This window comes from Panthera leo, chromosome B2 (assembly GCF_018350215.1).
Source record: "Panthera leo isolate Ple1 chromosome B2, P.leo_Ple1_pat1.1, whole genome shotgun sequence".
NCBI classification, from domain to species: domain Eukaryota; kingdom Metazoa; phylum Chordata; class Mammalia; order Carnivora; family Felidae; genus Panthera; species Panthera leo.
In genome coordinates this window covers 134,422,368-134,435,986 of record NC_056683.1, presented here as the reverse complement: position 1 = coordinate 134,435,986, position 13,619 = coordinate 134,422,368, and positions in this window count along the sequence as shown.

The window sequence follows — 13,619 nt, the reverse complement described above, 5'->3', positions numbered from 1 at the left end:
GTTTCTTGGAGCGTCGAAATTCGTAAGCGTCTCCTATTCAACTCTTTTCTTTGTAAGAATCCCTTGGTACCTGGCCAACACCTTAATCACAGCCTTGTGGGACCGTGGGCAGAAAATCCAACCACATCACACGAGACTTTTGACCTACAGATCCGTGAGCTAATGACTGTCATTGAAGCAGATGAGTTGGCGGTAATCTGTTGCACGGCAACAGAAGACTAATACACATCCCTTTAGGCCGTGAGGAGAGGTGCAAAGAGAATTATTTCATGATTAAAATAATTTCCCCTTAGGGGCAAGTGGGTGGCTCATTTGGTTAAGCGTCCAACTTCAGCTCGGGTCATGATCTGGCGGTTCGTGAGTTCGAGCCCCACGTCAGGCTCTGTGCTGACAGCTCAGAGCTTCCAATGCTGTGTCTCCCTCTCTCTCTCTGCCCCTCCCTCCTCATGCCCTGTCTTGGTCTGTCTGAAAAATAAATAAACATTAAAAAAAATTTTTTAATAAAATAAAATAAAATAATTTCCCCTTGGACCAGGCTCAGCTCCATGTTTTTCAAACCATGTTTCTCTTTCATGACCCACATGTCCAAGCTGGTACCACAAGACATGTAAATATTGCAATGCATGCTGTGGCTCTGTCCCTCTGTGTGTGACATCCCAAGTTCACCACAGCGGACTGGTCCCACTTGGAAAGACCAGCAATTACCTAATTATATATGAACCTGTAGGAAATCAAACTGCCCCAGATTTGTCAGTGTTTTTATAAAAAGCCCTAGCCTCCTGAGACACAGAAATGTACACAATATACACGTAGGAAATGCTCCTTGTCATTTCCCCTGGAAGCATTTTACTCATCAAATACTACAAGAATTAGAAATGAAGCCGTTTGTCTAGTAAATTGCTCTGTTCTCAGAGGCCAACGAATTACGGCCTGAACTTTGACCTTAGGCTAAGCCCCAAAGTATCAGGAAGACTGGAAGCCTCCTCTCCAGGTATTTCGGTTTCATAGGGTATATAGCCCTGTTCTCGGAGGTCTCTAAATTGGAAAAGCATGACTGGAGGGTTAGAGGAAGTACCTGGGCCTGGAGAGATTGTACTTACATTCTGATTGTACAATAAGGACAATAAGGACTGAGGACAATAAGGACTCAGGGCCGTTATGATTCCAAAGAGACCAGGATGGAAGGTGCAGCCTGGTCGGGGCGGGGCAGGACGGCCACAGATCCCCGCCCCGGGGACAGGGACGCTAGCTAGCCGCTGCCACTCCAGGAGGGGAGTGAGAAGGAGGAGGGAGCTGGGCCGGGGTTCTTCCCAGGGTCTTCCCCAGGGTTGAGTCAGAAGTCATCAACCTTGAGTCCTCAACGGGGTGGGGGGAAGGGGACTGCAGGCTGATAATGAAAGGGTTGATAATCAAAGACCTACTTCTTTGACCTTGCTCCTCATGCCCTTGGAGGAGTTTGCAGCAGGCAGGTGCACAGCAGCTACTCCTAACTGATGAGAAGAACAAAGGCAAAAGAAATGTAGATCATATTAAGTGTCCTTGCAGCCTGCAGCCCATTGACAAATATTGGAGACAGGCAGAGAGTACGACATTCCTCGGGGAACTGACAACTGCCTTACTGTTAATGCTTTGCTAGAGGCAGAAAGCAAACGTAGCTCAGTATTAGCCAGACCTCCAAGGTCCTATTAGTCTTCTTTAAATTACGAAACCCCTTTGGAAACTTCCTTTATCTCTGCCCCTCCTCCGCCCCAACTAAAAAGTATATAATCAGTCACCCTTCACGATCCCAGAGCAGCTCTTTCTGCCCATGGATCCTGTCCAATGCCTTAATAAAAACGCCTTTTGCACCGAAAAAAAAGTCTCAAGAATTCTTTCCTGACGGTTTGTTCCGGGACTGCACATCACGTCAGTAATACTTGGATTTTCTTTTTTTAATTTTATTATTTATTTTTTTAATTTGTTTTATTTTTAATTAATTTATTTTTAAATTTTATTTATTTATTTTTAAATTTATTCATTTATTTTATTTTTTAATTTTATTTATGCATTTATTTTGAGAGAGAGAAAGAGAGCGGGGGGAGGGGCAGAGAGAGAGAGGGAGAGAGGGGAGAGAATTTCAATCAGGCTACCCAACAGAGGGCTCTATCCCACACCCCTGCGATCTTACCCTGAGCCCAAATCAAAAGTCAGGCAGTCAACTCAACTCACTGAGCCACCCTGGTGTCCCGCTTAGATTTTCTTTAGGTCTTGGATGCAACAGGATTGTTGGACTGTATTATAAGCCATCTTTTGTGATTGACCAGGGGCCGTCTTCAGCTAGTTTGATTAACATCGAGGAGCACTTGAGGAGGGCAAATCTTAATCACTTAAGAGGAAAGGGTTTGAACAGTTAAGAGTAGGAGAGTGGAGGTGAGGAAATATGGGAAGATGGTGGGGGAGATGGGAAGGGCAAGGGCAAAGAAGGGAGGATGAGGGGAGAGGAAGTTGGTAGATGGTTAGGAGACAAAGTTGGTGAAGGAAAGAAGTTAATGGAAGGTGGAGAGAGGAAGATGGTGGCAGTTCAGGAGTTGTTCGTGGGAGGCAGAAGGAAGTGGGTGGGAGGTGAAGAGAAGTTGGTAGGGGGTGGGGAGAGGAAGTGGGCAGGAGGGAGAGAGGAGTTGTGGGGTGCAGGGAGAGGAAGAGGTGGGAGGTGAAGAGAGGAAGTTGGGGGGGGGGAGAGGAAGTGGGTGAGAAGTGAAGCCCGGTGGGGCCAGGGAGAGGAAGTGAGTGAGAAGAAGAGAGGAGCTGGTGGAGGGCAAGAAGAGGAAATGGGTGGGGAATAGAAAGAGGAAGTGGGTGGGAGGTGGAGAGGAGCTGGTGGGGGGAGCAGAGAGAGAAAGTGGGGGGATGAAGAGAGGAAGTGGGCGGGATATAGAGAGGAACTGGTGGAGGGCAGGGAGAGAAAGTGGGTGGGGGATGGAGAGATAAAGTTGGTGCTTGAGAAGTTGCCGGAAGTGGAGAGAGGAAGTGGCTGCATTTGGAACAGGAACTTGGTGGGAGTTGCGAAAAAGAGAGCACATAACCTCCGGCAATTCTGCTCACACCGGAATAGCTGTTTTTGGCTTTGGGTTTTGGGTTTTGAAGGTGTTTGTTTTCATTGCTCTGGACAGGAGGCAGAGAGCTTATTCGTAGTGAATTTTGTTTTTGGATTTTGGTTTTTTAAATTTTTTTAATGTTTTATTTATTTTTGAGAGAGAGCGGGAGAGAGAAAGAGCAAGCAAGCAAACAGGTGAGGGGCAGATAGAGAGGGAGACACAGAATCCGAAGCAGGTTCCAGGCTCTGAGCTGTCAGCACAGAGCCTGACGTGGGGCTCGAACTCACCAACTGTGAGATCGTGACCTGAGCCTACATCAGACACTTAACTGACTGAGCCACCGAGGCACCCTGAATTTTGTTTTCTTTAAGTCACATCTTTGTTTTTATGAGTAACATGTGACTACTTACAAAATACTCTTTTGGTATCATCGTACTTTGCAATTTCAATAGAGCCTTCAGTTTTCTCAAAGTGAAGACGGCACAGTGCCCTTGGGTGAATGTGTGTAGACACATCCGAGTAGGTTGCAGATTTTGTTCCCAAAACTGCTCCAGCAGGACACCACTGGCATCTCTCAGGGCAGGTCTTCTTTTTTTTTTTTGGATACTACTGCTGATGGAAGCTTGGAAGACCCTGGGCCATGTGATTCCCCAGAGACTGCCTGGGGCAGGGGGTGGGGGTGGGCGCTCACCCACGTTTCAGGTAAGCAGCTCTCCCTCACCTGCCAAGTGCCACCTTCTCCTCCAAGGAGCCTTTCCTGGTTGCCCAGGAACCATCCTGAATTAGCCATGTGTCCTGTGGTGTCCTTTCGGTTCAAAGTCCTGTCTGTTCGGCTAGATTTCAAGTCCCAGGAGGGCAGACACTGCCTTGTACTTTTCTGACCTGAGACCTTGGCAGAAGTCACTAAAAATACCTGCCAGACGTTTCCTCCGGGTGACGGTCTGTGTGTCCGAGGGGTCTATGGCATCCAGGCACTTTGCTAAAGCTCAGGCAGCAAAAGGTGGGGGCTAAGGACGCAGAAGGTTGAGGAGCTGGAGTGGAGACCCCTCCCTCTGCAGAAGGACCTTCTGAGTGAGCGTCGGGGCCTCAGCTCCCTTTTTCTCTCACAGATACTCACTCTCTCTGCCTTGACCTCACCGTCAAATCTCAGTCTGGACCCGGACACCCTTAATAGGAAGTGCTCAGTGGACAAAATGTCTGTCATTCAGTATGACGGTGACAGCAGCAAGGTCAGACCTTCGGGTCTCTCTGGTTCATGAGAGAGTAGCAATGTTGGACCAACGCTTGGTGGCAAAAACCGACATTGAGGACAGTCTGTCTGTCAAACGAAGAGTCTTCCAGCACAGGTGGCTTTGCTAAGAAGCTAATGAAGCTTCGGCTTCAGAACCTTCCTTTGCTCTGGTTCCTCCCACAGCCCTCGAAGGAGCCTTTACAACATGTTGACTTGGTCATGTTGAAAAATTTGCAAAAGTAATATATTTGCTGACAATTGATTAGAGGCCTGACAGTTTTACTCTGACACCCTTTCCCTTAGACTTCCCTCCGTGTCAGGTGGAATTGGTGGCATTTTTTTGGTTTCAGTTAAGAGGAAAATGAGGGATCTACATATATATATGTGTGTGTGTGTGTGTGTGTGTGTGTGTGTGTGTGTGTGTATACATATATATATACACATATATGTATATATATATATACATATATATGCATATAGTTAGTGAGGTATTTTATGTAGTAACGGTTACCTTTCTATACAACAGAAGTCATTGCTATTGATTTGTGGCCAGAATTGTGTGTCCTCACATTCATATGTTAAAGCCGTAAATCCCCAGTGTCTTATAATGTGATTATATTTAGAGATAAGGCCTTTAGAAACATAATTACATTAAAATGAGGTCATTAGGGTGTAGTCCTGATCCAACCTGCCTGTGCAGTCCTCACAAGGAGAGGAAGTACACCAGATATGTTGCACGAACGCCCTGTGAAGACGTGGGAGAAGATGTCCATCTATGAGCCAAGAGAGAGACCTCAGAGGAAACTAACCCTGCCGGGATCTTGATCTTACACTTCCAGCCTCCAGAACTATGAATTATTAAAAACTATGGGAAAAAAAAATTTGTTGTTGAAGCTCCCTGTCTGTGGTATCTTGGTTTGGTAGCCTGTGATATGACATAATAAGAAATATATACACGGTCTTAGCACTAGGTCATGGCATAGAGTTTCTTTTTTTTAAGGTTTTTTTTTTTTTTTTAAGACTATTGTCTTTATTATTTCTTTTTATCTATTTTTTTTAATCAAAGTCTACCTCCAACTTGGGGCTTGAACTTGACCCTGAGATCAAGAGTCACATGCTCTACCAACTGAGCCAGCCAGGCCACCCCCTCCCCTCCAGCACAGTTTCTAAAATGCTTGTAAACTTCCTGAGTGGTAGGTGTAAGAGGAGTACCTTTTGTTACTCAGAAGAGGAACCTAGCAGCAAATAAGAGTTTGTGCTAATGAGCTGACCTTGGAGACTGGAGGATGGAGGTCAGAGGAACTATGGGTAGAATTTTCATCCAGACACACACACACACACACACACACGCGCGCGCACCCCTTCCCTCCTGGAAGGGAAGAAGGGCTGGGGATTGAGCTAATTACCAATGGCCAATGATTTATTACATACCTATATAATAAAACCTCCCTAAAAGCCCTCAGGGTGCCTGGCTGGCTCAGTGGGTGCAGTGACCAGTAAATGAACACATGGAAAAGCAAGGGTGAGGGAGTGAGCAGTAGAGGGGCTTCTAAGCCCGTCCTTCCTCAGCCCTGGGGTTACCGTAGGCCATCTCCTTACACAGTCACTTTTATATTAAAGTCCTCCCCTTTAAATCATGGTGTAGGGGGCACCTGGATGGCTCAGTTGATTAAGCATCCGACTTCAGTTCAGGTCGCGATCTCACGGTTCATGGGTTCGAGCCCCACATAAGGCTCTGTGCTGACAGCTCAGAGCCTGGAGCCTGCTTCAGATTCTGTGTCTCCCTCTTTCTCTGCCCCTCCCTCACTTGTGCTCTGTCTCTGTCTCTGTCTCTCTCTGTCTCTCTCTCTGCCTCTCAAAAATCATGGTGTGTTACCCAAGGGATACAGGAGTGCTGATGTATAGGGACATTGTATCTCAATGTTTATAGCAGCACTTTCAACAATAGCCAAATTATGGAAACAGCCTAAATGTCCATCAACTGACAAATGGATAAAGAAGATGTGGTTTATATATACAATGGAATACTACTTGGCAATGAGAAAGAATGAAATCTGGCCATTTGTAGCAACGTGGATGGAGCTGGAGGGTATTATGCTAAGTGAAATAAGTCAGGCAGAGAAAGACAGATACCATATGTTTTCACTCCTATGTGGATCCTGAGAAACTTAACAGAAGACCATGGGGGAGGGGAAGGGGGGGGAAGTCACAGAGAGGGAAGGAAGCAAACCATAAGAGACTCTTAAATACTGAGAACAAACTGAGGGTTGATGGGGGTGGAGGGGAGGGGAAAGTGGGGGATGAGCATCGAAGAGGGCACCTGTTGGGATGAGCACTGGGTGTTGTATGGAAACCAATTTGACCATAAATTATATTTAATATAAAAAAATAATTAAAAAATCATGGTGTGGTATCTGCCTCTTGACCACAGGCAGACTGTTGTTCTCACCCCTGTCACACTCTGCTGAGCCCTTTCCCCATCGGGTTGAGAACAGTTGACTAAGATCTCCTACTTTGTAGAGCCATCACTTGAGTAAGACATGCTCTAAGTTACAGAGTCCACACCGTTCGCGGGTCTTTAGTCTATCCCAAGGCTTGGTGCCCTTTCTGATTTAGAGCTAGGCAGTGGGTTGAACAGGGCACTCTGTGAATTTTGGTATACAAGGGAGCAATGAAAATTCTGGTCTGAGTCAGACTCCCATCTCTATCCAGCAGGGGCCAATGGTGGGTGGTGAGAATCACAAGATGTGAGCAGTCCTCAGACTTGGGTGGGGCAGCTGCAAAGTGGGTCCCCACGATCTGTTCATTCATTAGGAAGAGACTCCCAAGGGTAGGGCTGGAGGGATGTGGCGGGAGTCCAGTCCTCTGAGAGGAGGCAGCTGGGAAGGGTGTGGCTCTCCCTAACCTCTGGGTGAGGTCAAGACTATACTGGCAGTAGGAGAGTGGTTTGGACAACAGCTGTAGAAACAGGGTTGGAGGGGCGCCTGGGTGGCTCAGTTGATGGGGCATCCACCTTCGGCTCAGCTCACGATCTCACAGTGTGTGGGTTCAAGCCCCGCGTTGGGCTCTGTGCTGACAGCTTGGAGCCTGGAGCTTACTTTGGATTCTGTGGATTCTGTGTCTCCCTCTCTCTCTGCCCCTCCCCTGCTCTTGCTCTGTCTCTCTCTCTCTCTCTCTCTCTCTCTCAAAAATAAATAAAACATTTTTAAAAATTAAAAAAAAAAAAAAAAAGAAATAGGGTTGCAACATCAAAAAGGAGCAGATGTTGCTCTAGCTATGTTCTAGGTACACACCTAATGATTTCAGACTCAGCCCTGGGCAGAGTGCCTGGCAGCCAGCCAGCCTCATTGCAGAACTGCCCTAGTGTAGACTCTGAGGCTGCCAAGGGACCCTGTGCCTTGGGGAGGACTGGTCAGGTGTCTGTGTGTGTGTGTGTGTGTGTGTGTGAGAGAGAGATAGAGAGAAAGAGAGGTGTGCATGATGGGAGGGGGCAGGAGAGAGGAGAGTGCATGTGTGGCTTTGACACTAACTTATTTGTGACTGAGGAAGGGTGAGTGTGTACACTGGGAGAGTGTGTTGGGTGTGAAAAGGAGTACAAAGAAAAAAAATCCTCATTTAAAATGGAGTCAGAAGCCCTGAAGGGAACGCTGTCCTGTACCTATCATTCCTTGCAGGCTGCATAACCAGCAGAGGGCAGGAAGATCACGCTTGTCTCTACAAAGGCAGCTGCTTTCACACAGGAATTGATCTCCCGCTTTTAAGAAAAAGAAGGAAGATCTTCCCCTGCCCCAGCAACAACCCACTGGGTACCACCTGCAGCCAAGGAGAAATCTCCACAACCTCAAACGCTTGCTCTTCTCCAATGAAACTGTTCAAAATAACCCTCCCCTGATTCCTACTCAGCCCTAATAAAAGCCGACCTTCCCTTTCTCCCTGCAGACTTGCCTATGGGTTGCCATAGGTGGCAATTGGTTCCAAATTGCAATTCCCCTGCTATTCCTTTTTTGTTGTTGTTAAGTTTATTTATTTACTTTGAGAGAGAACAGAGATAGCAGGAGTTGGGGAGGGGCAGAGAGAGGGAGACGAAACCGTGAGATCAGGATCTGAGCTGAAACCAAGAGTCAGAGGCTTAGTCCACTGAGCCACCCAAGCTCCCCTCCTCTGCCCTTCCTAAATAAACTTGTTTCGCTAATAAAATAGCTGGCTATTTTACTTTTTTTATTTTAATTTATTTATTTTTAAATTTACACCCAAGTTAGCATCTAGTACAACAATGATTTCAGGAGTAGATTCCTTAGTGCCCCTGACCCATTTAGCCCATCCCCCCTCCCACTACCCCTCCACCAACCCTCAGTTTGTTCTCCATATTTATGAGTCTCTTCTCTTTTGTCCCCCTCCCTGTTTTTATACTATTTTTGTTTCCCTTCCCTTATGTTCATCTATTGTGTCTCTTAAAGACCTCATGTGAGTGAAGTCATATGATTTTTGTCTTTCTCTGACTAATTTCGCTTAGCATAATACCCTCCAGTTCCATCCACGTAGTTGCAAATGGCAAGATTTCCTTCTTTTTGATTGCCGAGTAATACTCCATTGTATATATACACCACATCTTCTTTATCCATTCATCCATCAGTGGACATTTGGGCTCTTTCCAAATGTCTTTGGCTATTGTCGATAGTGCTGCTATAAACATGGGGGTGCATGTGTCCCTTCGAAACAGCACACCTGTATCCCTTGGATAAATACCTAGTAGTGCAATTGCTGGGTCATAGAGAGTTCTATTTTTTGTTTTTTGAGGAACCTCCATCCTGTTTTCCAGAGTGGCTGCCCCAGTTTGCATTCCCACCAACAACGCAAAAGAGATCCTCTTTCTCCACATCCTTGCCAACATCTATTATTGCCTGAGTTGTTAACCTTGGGTATTGTTAATAGTGTTGCTATAAACATGGGGGTGCCTGTGTCCCTTCGAAACAGCACACCTGTATCCGTTAAATAAATACCCAGTAGTGCAATTGCTGAGTCACAGGGTGGTTCTATTTTTAAGTTTTGGAGGAACCTCCAGACTGCTTTCCAGAGTGGCTGCACCAGTTTGCATTCCCATGGCTCTTTCACTTTCAAGGTTGATATGGGTGTGTGTGAGGGGCAACTACAGCTTGTGTGAGAGAACTCTGGGGAGTTTTGTTGTTGTTGCCGTGTGTGTGTGTGAGTGTGTGTGTCTAATATTTCCCAGAAGTGTGTTGAGAAACGATTGTATTTTCGACTCTGCACAGGTCAGCATGGGATGGAAGGGGAAGATGTGTGTGTATGCAGAGTGAGGAGGTAGGATGCACTTGGGTGGGACCATGTGTGTATGAGGACCTGTGTGTCAGGGAAGTGTCTGTGACACCAATGTTTCTGGAGATGACAGTGGAAGTGTGTTGGAATCTTTTGTGTGGAAGAATTTTGTAGAAGATGGGCAGGACGTTGCGTTGAAGGAGCGTGGATCGGGTGTGAGGGAGCAAAGGTAGGTGGGGAGGGGGAAGCCAGTGTGTCTTTGTAGAGGGTGCGGGCAAGCGGGCTCGTGCCTGTGGGAGAAAGTATGCGTGGTGGGGGAATGGGTGTGCAGGGCGGTCAAGGGGGGTGTGAGGAGACCTTCTGTGTGGAAAGCACCCCCTCGCCCTGCTCCTCAACCTCTCTGCCTTTCCACTTTACCCCTCATCCCCGGATTTGTTGAGATCTCCTACCCCCTGTTCGTCTTAAAGGGGGAGGGGGTGGCGGGGGCGTGATGGCAGTGGCTGGACTGGATGGGGAGGGGACTGCCCGAGCTGGGAGCCCCACCCTTAGACACTCACGGCCAAGTGCGTTCAGGGGCGCCCTCCTGGAGCAGCAACATCCCCTCGGGTGAAAAGAGAATTCCAGACCCTGGGCCAGCGCTGGTGAACAGCTCTACTGGGCACACTTGTCAGGAGGCTTATAAAGTTAACATCGCACACCGCACCCATCCTCCACCCACTTCAGGGCTGTTCTCCCAGGCCTCCTGAAATGCTATTCTTGGCCAGAAACCATGCAACTCCAGGGTACTTATAATATTTGTGTATTTTTTTGTTTGGTGCTTAATTGTTTCCGGCTACGTTATTAACTGCTGAAGCTTAGACAGGATCAGCTATTGTTGTGCCTTCCCTGCACTTGGCCCTGTTCTTCCAAAACAGGTGACGTCTTCCTCAAATATTTGTTAGATCTACTGCGCTGGCGTCAGCATGTACACCCGGAAAGTACTCGGTAGCGTCCAGGTGGGCTCTTTTGTGTCTCTTACAGGACATCAGAGGCTTAAAAGGAGGCATCAATTAGCACCGAGGGAGAGGACACCTCCCTTCCTCGCACCCACCAGTCCTGCCTTTCAGAAGAATGGTGCCCAGAGCCACCGGGGTGGCTCAGTCAGTTAAGCCTCTGACTCTTCATTTTGGCTCAGGTCATGATCTCACAGTTCATGTGTTGAGAAAATAAATCAAGTTTTCCACCATAAGATGGTCGATGGGACTAAAACAAGCTCTGGTCTCTAGCTTGGAGTCCCCTCTTCCGGGTTCTTCTCGCCCTGTTTGCTCTCTGTGTGAAAACCACCCCCCCCCCCCAACGAATATGGAGGCTGACAATGATAAATTACCCTTCCCGCTTGCATTCGGCGCTCAGATCTTTGGAGACACGGTCTCCTCAGAGCCCGCCGGTGTTAAAGAAATCTCCAATCCACCAAGATCTCCAAGTCCTACTTGGTTTTTCTGCCAGCGTTCCAGCCTGGTTCCGGAACAATGAGTTTAAGCCCCGAATCAGGATCTGCCCTGACTGGGATTCTGTCTCCCTCCCTCTCTCTGACCTTCCTCTGTTTGCTCTCTCTCTCTATTTCTCAAAAATAAATAAATAAATATTTTACGGAAGGAGGAGGAGGAGGAGGAGGGGAAGGGGAAGGGGAAGGGGAAGGGGAAGGGGAAGGAGAAGGATGGTACCTGGCATCCCAGAGACTAGAATTCTGATAATTCCCTTCTTCCTGTCTCAGTCTGATGGAACACAGACTGGCTGGCTTATACACAACAGAACTTTTCCCCCCACAGTTCTGGAGTCTAGGAAGTCCAAGATTAAGGCTTGGGCAGGTGTCTGGTGAGGGCCTGCCACCTGGCTCATTGACAGCTGTCTTCTCACTGTGCCCTCACACTGTAGAAGGGTCGGGAGAACTCAAGGTTTTTTTTATAAGGGCACCGGTCCCATTCGTGACCTGTCTTCTCAAAGGCCCCCACCTTCCAATACCATCACACTGGGGGTTGGGATTTCAGCATGTCAATTTGGGGGGGGACACAAACATTGAGTCTGTGGCACTCCCCTCCCAGCTGTCATCTGTGCTTTTCTCACACAGACTCGTAAGGTCTTTCCTGCGACTTCACTGTCACCTCTCAGCCCAGGCCTGGTGTGAAGTGAGGGGCTCCAGCAGAGGGCAGTGAGTGACAGTGATGCTTTCCCCTCATTGTGACAGTGACAGCAACAGGTTCGAACCCTTGGCTCTCCTAGAGGAGAAGTAAATGCCACCAAAGTGTGGTCAGAACAGAGCCAAACACCAGGGAAGACGTGAAGCAAGGACTCAGGACAATCCTGATCCTGACGGACATTCAGCTGGAGAAAGGGTGGGCCCAGGGGAAAGAGTGGTGAGAACCAGGCCCCAAAGACCATGGGGGTGAAGAGGAGAATGGGTCTTGGGGGAGGGAGGCAGGTGGCTTTGGCCGCTCTCAGTAAAAACCAGAAAGGTCCAACTCCAGGGACCCAGGAAACCCAATTGGCAATAAGAACAGGACTTGAGCAGCAGCTTGGGACGTGCACAGAGAGAAGCACATAGGTGTTCAGGGCACAGGAAGCATAAGGCCATGTTGGGCAGTAAGGACTCCCCTGAGTGATCTCTGTAGATGTTGGAGAGAAGGTCCTCCCGCCTTCCAAGTCAAGATGCTTTGTAAACTTGATGCAGATGTGATGAGGTTTTGGGGGGATGGGAGTGGAGCGTAGAGCCCATGGCCAAGAAAGAATTCTCGGAGACCATCTTTGGTGCACAAAGTGATTTTACTAAAGCATGGGGGACAGGACCCGAGGGCAGGAAGAGCTGCACTGGGGTTGTGAAGTGACTCTCTCTCTCCTTCTCTCTCCCCTTCATGGGATTCTCTCTCTCTGCCCCTCGCTCACTTGTGCTCACTTGCTCCCTCAATCTCTCTCCTTCTCAGAAAAAGAAAAAAAAAAAAAGTAAGGGCCTCCTATAGCAGAGTAACCTTGACCTGGGCAGGCTCACCTCTAAGTCCTGATGAAGCCTTTCTGTCTTGGGGCAGTGGGAAAGAGCTGGCACCTCTAACAAGGTTCAGGCTTATTTCTGTTTTAAAGCTGGACTCTGAGGTGAAATGTGAACATGCTTGGCAAGTTATGGTTTAAGTCAGACTAGGTTGCTGCCTTAAGGCCCCACCTGGTGAGTGAGTACTAGGGTGGCAGCAGGAACCCAGGGAATGGACATACCTAGATATGGGCAGGGGCAGCGTCATGGTGGGTCCAGATGATCTCTTTTCACAGGGTAGGGGAGGCCATGCACTGGGCTGCAGGCTCAGGGGTCTGGCTTTAACCCCTGGTGGAAGGCGCCTGAGGACGCACCTGCCTCAACCAAGCAGGCTGGGGTTTAGGCTTCAGTCCCCGCAGCAAAGGGGATTGGTGAGCAGGGAGGAAGGCAGAAGACCAGTTTTAGAAACCACGTCTCAACAGTGAGGATTTAAGGGGGGCTGGGCCTCCACGGACACTTGGGGTTGAACTCAGCCAGCTTCTTTCTGGTCGCCTGAGCCTGCTGTTCAAGGGCTACATGTCTGGACAGGGCAGGGTTCAACCGGTGAATGTCAGTGTCCAAGCTGAGCTGAGGGGAGATGGGAGGTAGGTGAGGCCCAGGGAGGGGTGTGTGAGAGATAAGGAGTAAAAAATGGTGGCAGCCAACCATGTCTCATAGTCTTCCTGGCAGAGGAAGGGTCAATGCAGGGTTCACACTCATCGTGGAGCCCTACATAGGGCCTGATCCCATAACCCTGAGATCATGACCTGAGCTGAAATCAAAAGTCTAATGCTCATTTGATGGAGCCACCCAAGAACCCCTCATAATCCATATTTTAAATCAATTTCTTAGATAAAGACAGAAGATACGATTGTCCTCTAAGGTGCTACAAAGCCAAAAGGGATACAAAGTATGTTAGATGAGCCACCTGGGTGGCTCAGGAGGTTAAGCATCTGACTCTTGATTTCGGCTCGGGTCATGATCAAGAGTTCGAGCCCCTCAT